The 6,000-nt window shown below is 45.2% G+C and overlaps 1 protein-coding gene across 1 annotated transcript in view; it reads right to left on the bottom strand.

Annotated features, from left to right (window-relative positions):
* LOC139665823 (rho guanine nucleotide exchange factor TIAM2-like) overlaps positions 1-4,462 on the bottom strand; it is a 73,898-nt gene extending 69,436 nt beyond the window's left edge. The window contains 1 exon segment of the mRNA XM_071544823.1: positions 4,360-4,462. The gene's annotated coding sequence lies outside the window, so the exon portion shown is untranslated.
* Between the last annotated feature and the right edge of the window lie 1,538 nt (positions 4,463-6,000).

The raw sequence follows: 6,000 nt of genomic DNA on the forward strand, positions 1-6,000 counted from the left end.
CTGGACGAGGTAGGGGAGATCAATCACAATTGCTATTGTTGTTGGGTTTAACTGGTAAGCAGGCGTAGAGCCAAAGAGTGGGGGTGCGGCACGGGCCACTTTCATACAAGCAGGGCTGCTGGCTGTGTGGGGGATGTGAGGACACGTGCCTTCATTTGGAGCTGGAATCACAAACACAAATATCATGTAGGCTATACATGTGCGCACACACATTATCGCACACAAAGCGCAGACGTGATGCAACTTGACTCCGACTGGCTTGAATTCATAATCAAAGGCTCAACAGGGATCCACATAGAGAAGGCAACGCACTGAAAGAATGTGCTTTGAGCATGACAGATCACAGACGTACCCCTACCGGGTTCACCCTAACAGTTTTGACAAGCAAAGCAAGTGCCATATGTAGATCAATACACCAGCAAATCGCTACAGTACTCAATACTCCCAGTCCTACCCATCCCATTGTTCATACATTTAGACAATCACACTAGTGGCTCTATATTCACAGCTTGTAAATCATTTGGATGGGTTTAAAGTGCTGAGACAGCACCTTTTCCAGACTGAAATATTGTACACTGTCTGGCATGCATATAATATTTTACATCCAGTGATTCCTTATTGCTGCTATGGGGGCTCTTTGCTTCATGTTCACCAATAACCATGTGATTTATATGACCGTCAATAAAAGAATGGTAATGGCATCTCTATGGTTATTTCTTTGGGGTTAATGGAAGTCTGATTCATAAGTGAAGTCACCTGGCATGGTTACCTCTCTCCCCTCTTCACCTACACCTCAGTCTTCTGCTTGGTAATCCTTTATCTGATACCTCATTTGACACATCGTTCAAGTTCCCCTGCCATTTAATCTTCATTCCTCAGTACGTGACCCGAAAGGAAAACAATTCAATTTGGACCTATGCATTAATCTCCTCAAAGGCCTCCAATTTGTGGCTGTTAAGGGGCGTCGACCTGAACATGAACGGGCCACGGGCACATCTGTTCAGCTATGGGACGAGACCCAAGTCGCTCTGCTGAGCTGGAGAGAAGGTTTCTGTTTGTGCAGCAGAGCCGGGGATCTAACATTGGAACAGATAAGTGCAGCTAACTGAACAAATCCCTGAAAGTGGATGGGTGTGTGTCCGCCAGCTCGGTGGCCACAGCAAAACAAGTTAAATTCAGAATCACTGAATTATGCAGCGCACAAGGTACAAAGCGTCTCTTTTCAGCTATTTTTTTTTTAGTCGTGGGGCAGGGTTATTATTTTGGGCCTAACTGCCACTGTACAGCAGGATGGGTAAAGTCAGTGTCGAGCGGCTTGCCCTTGGGCCGATAGTGGTGGGTAACCGGAAGTGGCCGAGCCGCCCACGCGCCTTTTGGTTGGCATCACGGTGAATGTGGTAGCCAATGAAAAGTCCCGGCCAAGATGCTGTCAACACTGGCTTTGAGTTCACCTGCTTTTTATAGCAACCACTCCAGACGCTGCTGCCCATACACTACCAGCAAACACTTTGAAAGCCAAATATAATCTCAACCGCAGCAGTAAGAAATAGAAACATACAAGCGGCCATTATGCTCGCTTGACTGGACTGGCTACACTGAAACCTGGAATATCTTGAAAAGCCTTGAAAAGATGATTCATTCTAAATGAGGGATTCCAGCTGAAAGCCTGAAGATGTAGAATGGAATATGGTGAGAAACTGAGAAAAAAGAAAAGCCAATTGTATTCAATTTCCATCTAATCCATTTCAGAGCCCTTTGTCTAGAGGATGTGCGGTGTATAGTCAGCCATGCAGAATCCCTGTGGTTTTCCCCCTGCAGTGCCTCTCTACCTAGAGACAGTAAAAGGCCTTCATCCCTCCTTACGGAATGTGACAATAAGCACAGATGTTACCCATGCCTGATAAGTCACACGCACGCCACCTTATATGGAGAAAAATGTGCCGGGGAGAAGACATGAAACATTGGCGTTTCTCGGCCAGTGTGCTAGCACTTCAGAATTAACGATGACGGGCAACTCGCACACCGCCTTCCAGAGAGGCCTGCGAAGAGGAGGAGAGTTTCAAGTCTCTCACTTGACATCGGTCCAGGTTACACAAACTGCATCAACACATCAAAAGCAAAAAATTACTCTTCGCCACAGCTGGATTGTGCTTCTTTATGTAAATCAGCAGACTGCAAAACAGATTATTTCATGAGGAAAGATCTTGTTGCAATTATGTCACCGTTTCATAATGTTACCAAGCCCTTCAACTTAAATTAGAAGAGTCATGAGTTGTCTATGAAAGAAACTTTGTGCCACCCAGAGAGGGGGTAGCATTACACCTCCCTTTTGTCACCGGTAAACAACTTTGACAGCTGATAGTCCCGCCAGCTGAAAGGCATAACATGCACTCATGTCACAAAGGGAAAGAGTGAACAAGCAAAAAACAATCCACAATATTTTCCACTGAAAGACAATTACGGGCCACACGCTCTCTGTACCGTTCCGATCCAAGATCCCTTCTCCGAAAACAGAGCAGTAAAAAACAGAATGTTCCTCGTGGTCACAGATTTCTTCGTGAACCGCGAAGACCGAGGCATGTGCACGGTGCCTGGGCCCTCGACCCGCCGGTTTTTGGTTATACCGCTCTCTGGAAGAACAGGCTGCACACACGAGAACAACAGCAAATATTTCAATAAATACAGATTTCCGTAGAGTCCATTAAACAGGCAGGAGGGCTGGAAGGCCTGCTGAAATATAAACCAATCACACAGCCCCCCCCCCCTCCAGAAAAATAAACAGCACACATTCTTGGGTAACTCTGCTCTTGCCCTCATGCTGGGCTGAGCATAATTCTTGGATATCGTTCCTAGGAAAGGCTTAGTGAAGAACTTTAGAGCGAACGATATTAACATTGCATCCACTTAGCCAATTAAGGCGAGCATCCATCATTCAAGACTCATTAATAACAATAATTACCATCACAGCATGATTACATTTCATTGTCCGCATTTCCCCCCAAGGTTAATCTCCAGCAAGTTATGACTGCAACCAAGAATAATGGACAGAATCTATTAACCAGAGGCCTGCAGACTGACGGGCCAGCCAGCTTCTTTAAGTCAAACATTAGCCTGTGTTTTCATTACAAGCCTGCTCAGCGGTGTGCAAGGTGGCAGGACAGTCAAACTGACACCTTAAGGCTTGGGTTGCCATGGCAGAGGGCCCTCGATGCCAAAAGGCATGCCCTTCCCCTTCCTCCCTCTCTCTGGCTCTGTTTGCTCTGAGCAGGCCCTTCACTCCAGGGGTCCCGGGGCCCCTTTTGTTGTCTCTGTATGTGGCTAGAGGGCCCTTCCACCCCAGCACACGGCCACACAGCACCTCCCCAAACAACAAAAACAGGCCAGGGTGGGTAAATCACTTCCAAAACATACCCCAGCATTTACGGGGGAACGGCCGAATGCTGCCCATTTCTCCCTCCATAAATCAGCAGGGAGAAAGGGACACAATAAGCAGCTCTTCTGACACCGCTGTCGGCTACATGTTGAACATCTCCGCACTATTCAGGCTGTGACTTTAAGCACTTGCTGTGATCTATATGCTGATTTAAATTAGTCTCCAGGCTGAGCTCGCTGACAGGATGCAGTTTATTTAACAGTGAAATTTCATCATATACAAATATGTGTCATATGGACCAGGAGTAGCTTCATGTTGCATTTGATCTGATGAAGCCTTCATTTTAAGTCCGGTGGATTTTGGTTTTATATATATATATATTTTTTAGGACCGCTTACTACCTGGATGAATGAAATCAATCTGCACAGATATTAAAACATTTAGTAGGCCTAAAGTATTTTGTATTCCATTGAGTAAAGTGAAGAAACAACAAGACTCACGACTGACCTCTCTTTATACACCTGATGATAAAGACTATAAAGGGGGAAATCTCTCTCTCTCTCTCTCTCATCATAGCAGGCTAAGCGGGACACTGCATGCTGATTCACAACTACACTGTACTTTATACAGTGGCCCGCATCGTACTTTAACAATACAGTGCTTTTCAGTTCGAGACAATAATAATCACTGGCGCCAAATATATATATATATATTTTTTTTTTGCAGGAAAATGATTTCTGTATGAACAGCTGTACCGCTGTAGCCAGATTTATTACACAGAACAACCGACATAATGAGTGGAGAAATATTACCAAAGGTTATAAAAACATTCGCAAACTTTTGTCCGACAAAGAAACGCAAACTTAGAAATGCTCCGCTGTCTCTCCGGCTAATAATGCATTTAAACAGTTGCAGCAAATGAACTGGACACAAGCCGCTTCTTTTACAATGAACGGGACTGTAAAACAAGTTCGCTGGCAACTTACCGGTTAACGTTTGCTCTGTCGAAACATGCTATTCTTGTAGTCGTTATCTGTCAGCCTCCTCAAACCCGACAAATGTGTTGCTAATGTAGTTTTTAGAGACGGGAAAGCGGAATTTTCTTGGAGCGTACTTCCACGGTTTCCAGACCAAATGTTCCTGGGACGCAGCGCCAAGAGACTGCGGACTCCTCCCAGACACTGTGGGGTTAAACTCCTCCTTCCCACGGACACTGGGGGGATCAGCCAGCAGCTATTAGCATGGCCCTACTGGTAATTAGCACTACATGCTACACCGTGGCTTTAATGTATAGTACACTCAAATAAACACAGGATGTTAAACCAGAGGTTCCCAAGCTACGGGACCTCCAGGGGTCCTTTAGGGGGGTTCCAGAGGGTCCTCAGCGAAATGAGGAATTGTTTAATTTCATTATTATTTAACTCACTCGAAGTTAAAATAATGAGGTAGTTATGGCTGTTTCGATCACAGGTTTGCCAAAGTGAGGTCCGGGGACCTCCGGGGGTCCTTGAGGAGGTGTGTGAAATTAGGTATAATTTAGTTTAATATAAAGTTTAATTTCACTATTATTTAACTCACTAGAAGTTAAAGTGGTAGGATATATTAGGATGATTTCTGATAAGGTTTCACTGTACTCACTTGTTATTACCTATCCATCCACTGTACAAACAGCTATATAATCCTGTACCAAGTCATATCTAACAACAAACATTTTCTTAGATTTGGTTCCTTGGGATAAAGTCTTATAGAATACAGCAGATCCAATTAAACCTTGTGGAAACCTTGGTGTTAGATGTTTCCTGCCCTTAGGTTCTCAGCCAGCTGCTTTGCTTGGAAAGGTAAGCATATTTTGCATACCATTTACAACCCTGTCAGTCACGCAAAAAATGTCCTCGATGAACCGATAAGCAGAGTGAGGGGAAACAGGTTTGGGTTTCCTCAGACAATCAAACAGCATGCCATTGGTGAGAATAATCATTGTGATTCTTGGAGCTAATGTTGATGGTCTGTGTGTGTGTGTGTGTGTGTGTGTGTGTTTCCCCCCCTGGTTTTATGTCTATCACTCTAGATCAGCCATTCCAAATGCCTCCAGTCCCTGATAACACCAATTGTGATGGCCAGGCCCTCCTTCCTTCCCCGATGCTCATAAAGCACAATCTGGCCTTGCGTTTCATAATGTGGCTCTTTGGGCAGGCGTGTCTGCCAGCCCCATCTAATCTGCATGTCGGCCCTCTTTACAACAGCTACACCAGTGGGGCCCGAATGGAGATGCCTATCTCTCTGCTGTCCATTGTAGTGGCAGATACTGTAACGCTCTGCTCCTTTCAACAGAGACCTATCAAGATCTGTCCTCACAACAGCGGCCTCTCATTCCCCCTCGCCTGGATTTAGCTGCGGGGTGTTCAGCTGGGCGCAGCTTTGCAGTTGGCCGAGCGTGTCGTTTTGAAATCACCACGATATCTAATTATGCATCTTCGGGAATGTCAAAGGATTATGCAGACAAATTAGGTTGCGAAAGGAGGCGAATGAATGCAAATGTGCTAAAGACAAAGCTCGACCGGTCTTGGAGGTAATATAACTTGGTTATCGCTGAAGCAAACAGGTATTCTGCAGTTATGTGCTTCTCT

This window comes from Centroberyx affinis, unplaced genomic scaffold (assembly GCF_046629955.1).
Source record: "Centroberyx affinis isolate AG114_WGS23_722 - 3 ecotype Tasmania unplaced genomic scaffold, CSIRO-AGI_Caff_v1 ptg004678l_1, whole genome shotgun sequence".
Taxonomy (NCBI): Eukaryota; Metazoa; Chordata; class Actinopteri; order Beryciformes; family Berycidae; genus Centroberyx; species Centroberyx affinis.